Raw genomic sequence first — 12,992 nt, 5'->3', positions numbered from 1 at the left:
TTCTTTCCTCTGTCTCCCTGTTATGTATGGAGATCCATTTCAGCCAAAATTAAATAAATAAATAAATGGGTGAAATAAATAAAAAATGAGTAAAATAAATCAAAAAATGAAGAAAATGAGTGAAATAAATAAAAGAATTGTTAAATAAATAATTTAGCTTTTTCATTAACCCAATTTTTCATTTATTTATTTTTCATATTATCAATTTCTCAATTTCCTTTTTTTCATTCATCTATTTTTCATTTACCCATTTTTCATTAATCTATTTTTCATTTAACCATTTTTTAATTTAGCTTTTTCATTAACCCAATTTTTTCATTTATTTATTTTTCAGATTATCAATTTCTCAATTTCTCTTTTTCATGTATCTATTTTTCATTTATCTATTTTTCATTTGTCCATTTTTCATTTATCCCTTTATCTATTTACCCATTTTTCATTAATCTATTTTTTAATTTAACAATTTTTCAATTTCCTTTTTCCATTAACCTGATTTTCTATTTCCCAGTTTCATTAATCAATTTCTCATATATCCCTTTTTTATTTACCCATAAATAAATTTGTATTTATTTATGGGTAAATTTATTTACCCATATGGGTAAATTAACTGGTTAACTGGTTAAACTATAAATAAATTTGAAACAATTTGAAAAAATTGTTTTTTTCAAACAATTGTTTGAAAAATTATTAATTTTCCCATTTTCCAATTTCCCTTATTCATTTAGTATTTTCTTATTTATCACATTCTATTTCCCCGCAAAACTTGGAAAAAATAAATGCAAATGAGGAGAGGCACGTCATCAGGCTACAACTTCCCCAATTGGTTGGTTAGCGTCACACCCATACTTTGCTTCAAGAAAGATGGCGACCTACTAACGGGTTATCAATAAGCTGAAGCTCATTAACTTCATTAGAAAATAGTGTTATTACTCCTGACTTTAGTTTTCGTGTGGCCGCTCAGACAGAACGTGTTTCAGTTGGCGGCTCTCATGGACTCAGAGCTTCACCGTCGGGAGTTTTTATAGTTTGAACTAAGCGGCCGCTGAAGTTGGCTTACGATTGAAGGTTCGGGACACCTTCGTAGCTACCAGCTGTGATCCAACTATAAGGAGCAGATTTTACTGTACATCGTAAGTGAACTGCAATATCCAGATGCAGCTCTACGGAGCATCGAGCTGAAAGAATGAGAGTGGCAAGCCTTGGAGATCTGGTCGGAGGCCATCTTTCAGACATGCACCGCTGCTGTCCGTCCAGGATCCTCTGGTTGCCCAGACGTTACACGGTGAGCTACCGCTGATGTTTGTTTTCCAACTACAGTCATATTTAATCAGTAGGGCTCAATTACGATAGCGGAAGGTTTTGAGTTGATCTCGGCAGTAGGTGACAAACTGAACGCCTCCAGGATGTTAAGACCAGCACGTCCTCTGATCCAATACATCTTATTAAGGATAAAATCAACAAAACGTCTTCAAATTAATGGCCCAACAAAATTAATAACCTCAGTAATTATTGTTTAAACAAGTTGTGTGCATTTCGGTACCATTACAAAATTAAAAAGGGACTCAAAGACCCTGATGAGCAGAGCAAAGTTTAAATTGGCTAATCAGCCACCGCTGTGTTCATGAGAGGAGATGCTTGTTAACCGAGAAATAAATATGAAGCCTGAAAACCTAATATCTTAACGGACTGAATCCGTTGTGTTTTTAGTTAATCTATGCTGGGTTTGTGGGGCGCAAGCGGTTGCCACGGCAACATGTTGATTAAACGACAGTAATAAGGTAGGAGAGGTTTAGAGTCGATCGCCGTTATTTTACCTTTGTAAACAGACAACCTGAATACAGTGACATTTAGTGAGGGTATAGAATGCAGAATGGATAAAAGCTGAACTCCTGCTACAATCTTTGCCTTTTGGTTACATCCCTGAGGTGTGCCAAGTGTGGTCCATATGCATATAAAGTAAATATGACTGTTATTTTAAGTAGTTCTTTGTGGATGTATAACTTGCCCACCTTAGTTTGCCTGTTTTTGGTCAACATGTGCCTCAACATGTGGTTACTGTTCCTTAGAGGTGGACAGAGGACCCACAATTTATACTCCAGGAATAACAGTAGCACTTCAACATGTTTTTACTCAAAGTAAAAAGTAGCTGAATAAGAAATTACACAAGAGTAAAGAAGCATTTGGTAAAAAAGTTATCAGTACTGAGTAACAAATTATCAATTATTTCATATCTTAAAAAAATTACACAATTAGAAGGCCCAAAATATTATGTTCAGTGGAAATTTTGGTATTTTAAAGACAAAATTAAACATTTATTTAAATAATATTGATGCTTCGTAATAAAATGACTTGAGTAAAAGTAAAAAGTTCAGCATAGTAAGAGTATTCCTAAAAGTTCATTTGAGTTTCAAAGAGTTACTCAACTATGTTTGAGTAAATGTAATTAGTCACTCCTGAACTCTGCCCTTCTGAGGGAATAGGAGAAGGAACTGTTAAGGAAATAAATTAATCTTGATATTAAACATTGTTTCAATTAACAAATGAATCATAACACCCAGAACATCTTCTGTTATGTTTATTCAAGGGTGAAGGAACAGAATGACTGTGGAGATTCTGGCTGAGAGGGACCAGGGCTGACAGTGAGGAGAACCGTCTGCACTGTGAGCAGCACCAGAACTCCTGATGGATCTCCTTCAGAAAGAACCAGAGAGACGGCCGACCTCCACAGAGAAGAGTTCACCCAAACATTAGAGGAAAAATGAATGCTGGTGCTCAACAGAGCAGCCTCTTTTCTTAAACCCAACACACACAGGGTGTTGTGGCCCTGATTAAAAACCTGCTAACTTCAATTTAACTGAAACACAGAACATCCAGAAATGTGATGAACTTCAGCTATAGAGTGGAAATGACAGTGAGATGAAAACATTTGTCTATATCACTCTTATACAGGACATTAACATTTTAAAGTGTTTGTTCCAGAGCACCTGATGCAAACGATAGCATTACCTCATCCATCAGACATTTACTGAGGCCAGGTGTGACAGAAGGAAACACCTGGAACATGCAGGTCAAACGACCTGAGGACTGACTGGTTAAACTATTTCACTGACACTTCAGATTGAAGATTTCCAATTGAAAGCGTCTGTAAATGAACACAATCATTATTCAATAAACCAAGCTGTGTGAAATAACTGCTAGGGTTACTATTAAGAAATGTCATGTTTGTTCATTTCTACGTTGTCGTACATACAAGGTACTCCACTCACTGTTTAGCTTCATGTTGAAGAATCTTCAGTTTAATGAAACCAAAAAATAAAACGGGTCCAAAACTTTCAATCTGTATTCTATTTTTGTAGCTTTGTTCTATTAAGATTGTTTCATTTATTTTAAGCCACAAACAAACGATCCATTTTATTGTCTCTGGGACGTGAAAACATGAGATTTGATTAAATTAGAATTTCACAGATGAGAAGGAACACAGATTTCATAATAAAACATTTTGTTTATTCAAAACGGTAAAATACAGATGGTTCATGCATATCAATGGTATAAGAACAGCCACATTTTTCTTTAAAAAAATATTAATTTAATTTCACATAATTATCGCGGTAGAAGCCATTTGTTTGTTACTTGATGAAATATAGTCATAGACGAACGAGGTAGTCAGTTCAAGTTTGTCGTTTATTGAACGTTCATAAACTACAGCAGCTGTGATGCCCCACAACAAAGGTAAAACAGGGCGATCGACTCTAAACGTCTCCTAACTTTTGAATGTCATTTAATCAACCTGTTGCCGTGGCAACCGCTTGCGCCCCACAAACCCAGCAGAGATTAGTTAAAAACACAAAAGATTCAGTCCGTTAAGATATCAGGTTTTCAGGCTTCATATTTACTGCTCTGCTCATCAGAGTCTATTGGCCAACTATTGACCAATAGAGCCTTGGAACCAACGTCACTGCATAAGACGTTGTGGGGCTTTTACGTCTCGCGCAGTCGCTAGGTGCCATCTTTAAAGGCCACAGACCAAAACAAACTTTATCACGGTGTTTTTATTGTGTAACCGACTGCAGTGAAGTTAGTTTCGAGTTGGATATTGGATATAACAATATCCGCGGAGCAAGCAGCGTTTAGCTCAAGGTTAATCCGATTTATGAACGCTAATTTCGGCCAGCCGTTCTCTAGCTCCCTCCTCAAGTGTTCGGAGGTTCACTTAGACCGGGGGTCGGCAACAGGCGACTTAGCACTGCCCTACCTGCTGTAGTGTTTGAAAATTGAAAAAGATGGGTGTGGTAAATATATTTCTTGTTTTAATATGGTTTCTGTAGGTGGACAAACATGACACAGTCGTCTCTCGGTATACCGAATCTGGAGAGCCCGGTCAGCTGACAGCTGGCGAGGAGAGCTGGCTGTTAACGCAGCGGGAGCAGACATGTCTGAAAATGTCAGAGCAATATTGCAATTAGGTTATGCTTTGGTGAACTGAGCAGATATTTGACACTTTCACACTTACATTCTCGCCTAAAAACGTTGCACCAAATCACGTTGTGTCATTTAAAGTGTCCATCCATCCATCCATCCATCCATCCATCCATCCATCCATTTTCTTCCGCTTATCCGGGGTCGGGTCGCGGGGGCAGCAGCTTCAGAAGGGAGGCACAGACTTCCCTCTCCCCAGCCACTTCTTCCAGCTCCTCCGGAGGAATTCCAAGGCGTTCCCAGGCCAGCCGAGAGACACAGTCCTTCCAGCGTGCTGGGTCTTCCCTGAGGCCTCCTCCCGGTGGGACGTGCCCGGAACACCTCACCAGGGAGGCGTCCAGGAGGCATCCTGACCAGATGCCTGAGCCTCAACTGGCTCCTCTCGACGTGGAGGAGCAGCGGCTCTACTCTGAGTCCCTCCCGGATGACCGAGCTTCTCACCCTATCTCTAAGGGAGAGCCCAGCCACCTTGCGGAGGAAACCCATTTCAGCCGCTTGTACCCGTGATCTTGTTCTTTCGGTCATGACCCAAAGCTCATGACCACAGATGAGGGTGGGAATGTAGATCGACCGGTAAATCGAGAGCTTCGCTTTTAGGCTCAGCTCTCTCTTCACCACGACGGACCAGTACAGCGCCCGCTTCACAGTAGATGCTGCCCCAATCCGCCTGTCGATCTCCCGCTCCCTTCTTCCCTCATTCGTGAACAAGATCCCCAGATACTTAAACTCCTCCACTTGAGGCAGAACGACCCCCCTGACCCGGAGAAGGCACTCTACCCTTTTCCGGCTCAAGACCATGGCCTCGGATTTGAAGGCACTGAGCCTCATCCCGGCCGCTTCACACTCGGCTGCGAAACCGCTCCAGTGAGGCTGCAGATCACGTTCCGATGAAGCCAACAGGACCACATCACCGCAAAAAGCAGAAATGCGATCCTAAGGCCACCAAAACGGATCCCCTCAACACCTCGGCTGCGCCTAGAAATTCTGTCCATAAAAGTAATGAACAGTATCGGTGACAAAGGGCAGCCTTGGCGGAGTCCCACTCTCACCGGAAACGAGCCCGACTTACTGCCGGTAATGCGGACCAGACTCTGACACCGGTCATACAGCCCGTATCAAAGGGCCTGGTACCCCATACTCCCGGAGTACCCCCCACAGGGCCTCCCGAGGGACACGGTCGAACGCCTTCTCCAAGTCCACAAAACACATGTAGACTGGTTGGGTGAACTCCCATGGACGACCAGGACGAAAACCACACTGCTCTTCCTGAATCCGAGGTTCGACTATCCGACGGACCCTCATCTCCAGGACCCCTGAATAGACCTTACCAGGGTGGCTTAAGAGTGTGACCCCCCCCTGTAATTGGATTACAACCTCCGGTCCCCGTTTTTAAACAGGGGGACCACCACCCCAGTGTGCCAATCCAGGGGAACTGCCCCCGATGTCCATGCGATATTGCAGAGTCGTGTAAGCCAACACAACCCTGCAACATCCAGAGCCTTAAGAAACTCCGGGCATATCTCATGCACCCCCGGTGGCCTGCCACCGAGGAGCTTTTTGACCACCTCGGTATACCAGGGGCATAAAGCCCCAGACAGCATAGCTCCTAGGTTCATTGGGACACTCAAACCCCTCCACCACCGTAAAGTGGCAGTCATTTATTAAATTTATCCAAATTAATTTATTAAGTTGAACCAATTCAATATATTATAATCACCCAACTCAATTTGTTAATTTATTTTTAACAAATGTATTAAGTATGTTTAAGATAACAGATTTAAGTCAGTCATACTCAAATCATTTAGTGTACTTCAAAAATGGCAAATAAACTTACATAGCACTTTTCCAGTCATTTTGACCACTGAAAGCACTTTACACTAGAGTCACATTCACACATTTATTTAATGCACAGATCAGTTGGGGTTAAGAGCCCAAGGGTCATATTGACATGTGGCAGGAGGGAGCTGGAATTGAACCGTCAACCTTCCGATCACAAGACAACTGCTCTACCCACAGAGTTTTGGCAGTTCTGTGATCATGTCAAAGCAGCAACTTATATTAAAAAGTGTTTTATTTCTGTCTGGATGCTGCCCGCTTCCACAACAGAAAATCGCTCTTATAAACATGTAATTACTAAAATCACGATACCCTGACTTTGTATCCCTCTGAAAAATGAACCCATTTAAATAAAGAAATCCCTCCATGGGTGTTACCACGATAGAGAGCGTTCATTTTATAGTGTTAACACCGGTGCTGTAAGTGGTCCGGTATGAAACGAGTGTGATAGAACAACTGTACCACAGCACTTTTAAATTTCAATGATCAGAATACCGAAATTGTTTCTGTTGTTCTAAAAGGTTTATGTCAGTCTGCCTTTTCCCCATCGATACGCTTCCCAACCGCTGCGCACCATAGGGGGTTAAAAAAACAAAACAAAAAAACGACGCGCACATTGCGCAAAACTCTGAAACAGGAGAAGTGGGACATAAAACAGAGCGACGAACTAGACGTGAATTATGGCATAAAAACAGAGAACCCGATGCTGAACCGTGAAAAATCAACACATGACGATTAGGTGGCGCAGCAGGTGATGAGGGACGATTACTGATGTTGAGCGTCAATAAACGATAAAATAAATGTAGCAACAGGAAAGAAACTAAAGTGGACATAGCAATAAACCAAGAGAGGATAATACTAATCAAAGAGAACTAAATGGAAATGAATGGAGAACAAAATGCAAGAATAAACTAAGAAACTAAATTAAATACAGAGGAATAAACTTGTATGGCAAGACATTTTGAGCAATAATTTTTACAGAGGACTGTAAGGCAAGAATAAACACACTATTTCCAGATAAAAGGTAAAATAATATTGTTGAAGTGTCATGGGTTTGTTGAGATCACATCTAGTACTGAGAATAAATATATCTTACAGACCATAACAGTAAAGAACTTATCACTTATTTATGTTTTTAATTAGATTTGATATATTTATTTCTTCAATATTATTTTTCATGTCAGTGTTATTGTCATGAGGCTGATGACTCCATGACACTTTCAATTTGACTCATTAGGATTTGATTAAGAATCAGATTTGTTCTTTGTAATTGTTGTCCAGTAAAACTATTAATCTGTAAATCAATAGACAGGTTTATATAAAGATATATTTCATGTTTCTGTCTCATATTTGTATGGCATTAAAAGGACCTGGAACTTTTGTTTTTCCACTGAAAGCTCTGGTTTGCACAATAAATGCCACAAATAGTTGGTAAAATTGTATTGATGATGCTCTGATGTCCCATTCTCCTGAAGGCAGCACAGAGCTGCACCACCACAAACTGACAAACACTGAAGAGAAGAAGAGTTATGATTAATGTAGTTACAGTTCTATGCATGTTTTAATGTTGCAGAGCTCAGTCGTTTTGCAAATAGTTCAAAGTTTAAACTGTCATGTTGTACATTTTTTATCTGCTCATTTTGTGGAATATTTAACAACTAGAAAATGGCACAGAATAATAATATTTTTTCCACTTTGACTGGCTGCTGTTAGGCCTACCAATTTTAAGTTGAATGTCCATTGCATTTTTTGTAGACACCTGTGAAAATAATTTCTATTTCCATGGCTTTTTTGGTCTCTGGGAAATTATTTTGATGTTAAATACAGAAACAAGCATAAAAATCAAAACATTTACAATAGTGACAGTAATATTAATGATAAAAATAATAGTCAGTGCAAAGTAGCCCACAAATTCCTGGGGGGGTGGTGGGGGGGGGGTTGAGGGACCTGGATACGGGATGGGGTTGCTGGCCCGAAAAAGGTTAAGAAACTGATTTAGTTGGTAATGTTGCATGTTCTAAATTACTTGCAAAAACATTGACTGAAAGGACTCTTATTTAATGTTGAGGGATTTTTGCCTGTAAAGCAAACCTTTAGGGCAAACATTTTACATTTTGTTTTGAGTTGAAATGTACTGAAGTCTTATTTAAGTTTGAGTGTTTAGCTATAATTGTATTGTTAATTGTATTGTTAGAAGCAATTTTTTGCACTATTCAAAGACACTTTTTATTAAACTGTGGTAATAGCAATGGTATAGTTCATTTCTATCACCACTATAAATTTCAGGCTTAGGATTTTTTTTTACATTAAGCCCTGCAATATGTTGAAGTGGCCCTCGGTGAAATTGAGTTTGACACCACTGTTCTAAAGTATGTAAACTAAGTGCTCCTGTTCAGGGTTGCTAAGTATCTAATTCCATTTCTAAATAGTGAGTACTCTACAGTTTCTGATAAAATAAGCTAAAGAGTGACTGATCTAATTCCTTTTCTGGGTTAAATTGAGTACTCCACAATTCTAAATTTGTTCTAAATCCTTTTCTGGGTTAAAAGTAATATAAACTAAGCAGTGACTGTTCCTGTTAAGTATTTCTGGATTCCAAGTTTGTAGTTATTCTAATTCTAAATCTGATTCCATTTCTGGGCTGTATGATATTGATCTAAATAGTGCGTACTCCACTATTTTTGAAATTAGTATTATCCTAAAATAATCATTTTCTGGGTTAAATAGGGAGTACTCCACTGTTTCTAAAACAAAAACGAGGAATGGATACAGTAGGGAAGGTGGCAACATTCAGACAAAACAAAGGGGAAAAACAAAGACACGAGTGAAGGCGGTGACGTCAAAGGGCCACAAAGAAACGTTACTGAGCGCCCTGGCAGAGTCCGATAAGATGTTGTTATCAAGGCATGATGTCCTTGGGAACGTTCAGCTTCGAAACTCCATGGATACAGGAGAGGGTGAGGTGGGAAGGAGCGTTATGTTTACATATCTTCAAGGAGATTAGAGATATGCAGCCCTTCCAAGGTCACACAGGGAAAGCCAATTCAGAAACAGAATGTCTTAGGTTGGGAATATTATACATTTCAGTCTTCCCTAAAGTCTCTCCGATATATCTCAGTTCCCAATCATCCAAATTAGTTTGGTTGTTTCACTGAGCCGAAACTAGCAACTTCTCCAAGATTGATTACATCCAGTTAGTGAGTTTTAGAGTCCTCGTCTCTGTCCACACCAACAGTCTGAGTGTTGTCGAGAAATCTGGTATGAGTATGTGAGATCTGTCCAGGTACACGCAGAAAGTGAGCGTCGCTCCTTCACCCTGACGTTCTATGTTTTCGCATCCACCTGAATAATGTGTAGTTGCGCCACTGGGTATGAGTTGACCAGCTTCCCCCAAAAGCCTCGCTCAGTGAATTTAGTGAAACAGGTTAGGGATGAGAACAAGGATAGGATGTGATTGATCCTAGTTGATTTCATTATAATATTGGTTTTTGCTTTTTATAATTCTTGGGAGTTTAATCTGTTGTCATATGCCCCTGCTAAAGCTTGCTTAATAAAATTGTAATTCTAAAATTCTAATGAGTGTGAACAGTGAGTTTAATTGTGTCAGTCTTAATTATTGTTGGTTCTCCTAATTGTGGTAAAGTTAACATACATGATTCTAGAGAAGTGGTGGCTTTGTGTTTTCCTCTGGTGAGTGTTAAAATAATGACCCTGGGACTTAAATCTAAGTCACTAAATTTAATCTAGCCGTTAACAAGTGCCGTTATTTTAGGAGAGGAGCTACCGTTAACAGGAGTGGTTGTAGGGGTTATGCCGCTGTCAGGGCTACTCAGCGGATTGCTCTTCAACTGTAAAGGGTCATAACTTCTGGATCGAAGGTAGTCAGAGCTAGACGAGTCCTTTCCGACCCCAGTTTAAACAGATAATTCTCCACAAACTATCTCTAGGGTAAGACTCGAGTTTCTGGGGGTTTTCCGGACCTGTTAGACAGAGAACTGGGCCGTAGTGAGTCCAAAGAGTTGTGAGGAGTGGGCGGGACTTACTATTGGGTAGTAACAGACAGTGTTCGCCAGTTCGGCCAAGTCCGTCACATATTTGTCGATAAGCCAGGAATCCACAAGCTCCAAACAGCAGAACTCATGAATAAATCCAGGGTGAATCCCGCTGTGTGTTTCCCCGCAGGACAAGAGGGCTCTCCTGTGCCCAGACTTCTCGTCAAAAATTGGATCAATTGCATTGAGAGATTGGTTGACCAGATCCATAATTTGTATATTTGGATGATGTGCAAAGAAAGGCCCCAAAAATATAGAAAAAGACAGAACAAAAAAGAGCAAACAGGGCAGGTATGGGCAGGGAGGTAGTAGAGTAAAAAAGCATCCGCCTTCATCGAGAGCAAGAGAGGTGTGACTAGATACTGGGGAGTGAATGCTAGGATAATAGATCTGGGCTGATTAGCTAATGGGTTGAAGGTGTGAGGGGAGAGAGCAAAAGGGAAACTGAGGAGAGACAGATAAAGTGGTACAGGGAGCAATGGAGAGTACACTAGGGGCCTAGAAAATTAATCTAACAAAAATAATTAAACAATAATCATAATAGAGCTAGAGTAAACAAGAAAGGACTAGACACAAGAAATAAACATAACTAGAATTACTAAGAAGGAACTGACGTAAAAATGGAAACTAAAGAACACAAAAAACCCATGATGCTGACAGCTGTGGTTGAGAAGAATGGATCTCATAACCTCGCGATTCTCATGATTACTCTCCGTCATTCATCCAAAGCTTTCAAAAAATATTTTTGTTTTGTCTGTCCAATAGAGAGTACATATGTGTTTTGAATATGATTTAAAGCCAGAGAGGCACTCACTTTCTCCAGCTCAAAAACTGTCAATCTTCTCGTAGAAAAGTCAGAAAGTTAATGCATTTCTTCCAACAGTTTTATTACGTAAATTAAGTTATTAATTGAACTCAAGTAATTTCCTGATTGTCTCTCTGAAAATAAATTATTAATTCAAGACAAATTTGCACTCAAAGATTACTTTTTAAAATTACCCTTTAAGTATCACTATGCACTTCCCCTTTCTTATGTCTATGTGACAGAGAGATCATCTACTAATTAAAAGATCAGTGGTTCAATCACAATCCATGTTGCATGTCAAATGTGTTTTTATAGGAAAACATGAAAAACAATATTGCTTATAACATGGTAATTGTTAAGAAAAAAGCAGTATCAAACATATACACATGTTAATTTTAATGTTAAATTAACACAGACAGTGGAAATTTAAAATATTATCTTCAAATAAGGATTTTATTTCCTAAATCGGGGATTTTTGTAACTTTCTCCTGTCATGAAATGTGGTTGTTGGTGGTGGAGGACAGTCGCGGTAGACCCAGGTTGTAGAGTAAATGATGGTTTAATGATCACACAGAAATCCAGGCAGCACAGGTGAGCAATAAAGCAAGAAAACTCAAACACTGGTAGCACTGGAAACAGAACGAGATAGTGATGACAAAGATGTTATGTATGACAAATGACACAACAAGGATCCAACGGGGAGCAGGTGACATAGGAGGGGTTAAATACACACAGAGTAATCAGGGAAAACAGGAGACAGCTGGGGACATTCAGAGTGTAGACAAGACAACACAGGAGTTAAATTAATTAGAAACACATAAAAATCCACATCCTCACACTTCCTAAATATGATTTCTGTGTGACTAGACAGTCACACAGAAGACTAAAACCCATCCAGCAGATCAGGAAACGATGTCATGCCTTACTAGAATTCAGATAAGTTAGTATTTTCAGCAAGAGAAACAATAAATCAAAGACTGGGTAAATATGGCCTCCATGGGAGCGTTCTAAGGCCAAAACAACTGATGACCACAAAGGAATACAAAGGTTTCTTTAAACAAATAAAACTTAAAATCCCAAGAACTTTTTGGAAAAATACTGTAGTTTTTCTGCCATTTCATTTGGCACAAAACTAAAGCATAAAAAGAACATCATGCCCTCAGCGATAGTGGTGGTAGTGTTATGGTCTAGGATTATTTTGTTGCTTTAGAAGGTAGAACACTTGCTGTAGTTAAGTAGTTATTAAAACTAGAAAATTCCTGAAGAAATTTAACCGGGGCCTGCCAAAGTGTGCTATTGCACAGTTGGACTTGCCCAGGAGCACATCAGAGCAGTACTCAACAAAGTGCAATGAGCACTTGCCAAGTTCTGCCAAACAAGCTCTTGCCAGATCTATCACTATAATGTTATGGCTGACCTGGTTCACTGTATCACTACAATTGCTGAACCCCATGCACAATGAAGTTCAATCTAAGACTGACGACTATAAGCCACAAACATGTGGTTCTTACTGACGGTCCCCAATAAATAAATAAATAAATAAATAAATAAATAAATAAATAATGACAGTCGGTAATTGTTTATGTCTCGAAATTTTCCAACCTTCAAACTAAAGATTTTAATTCACACTCAAAAATTCAGAGAAATAATTTTATGTAAGCAAAATATGAATAGTCACAGGAAATGTGCATTCTTCCCACAATGCATTGTGAGACCTCTCTCTGCACCTTTTTTGTGAGACTCACTGCCTCTCTCTGGGACCCGTTGCTATGGTAATTATTTATCTGCACCTGGCTGATTCTCTCTGTCAGACAGTACGCTGG

The 12,992-nt window shown here is 39.4% G+C and overlaps 1 long non-coding RNA gene across 1 annotated transcript; it reads left to right on the top strand.

Annotated features, from left to right (window-relative positions):
• The first annotated feature begins 703 nt into the window (after positions 1 to 703).
• Positions 704 to 3,336, top strand: LOC145547738 (uncharacterized). The gene is made up of 2 exons (XR_014084041.1): positions 704 to 1,282; positions 2,585 to 3,336. It is a non-coding gene; the product is annotated as an uncharacterized LOC145547738 (long non-coding RNA).
• The last annotated feature ends 9,656 nt before the right edge of the window (positions 3,337 to 12,992 follow it).

The sequence above is a fragment of the Poecilia reticulata genome, chromosome 16, assembly GCF_904066995.2.
Source record: "Poecilia reticulata chromosome 16, P_reticulata-male-v2, whole genome shotgun sequence".
Taxonomy (NCBI): Eukaryota; Metazoa; Chordata; class Actinopteri; order Cyprinodontiformes; family Poeciliidae; genus Poecilia; species Poecilia reticulata.
Note: the sequence above shows the minus strand (reverse complement) of the source record. Positions and strands in the feature narration are given on the sequence as shown.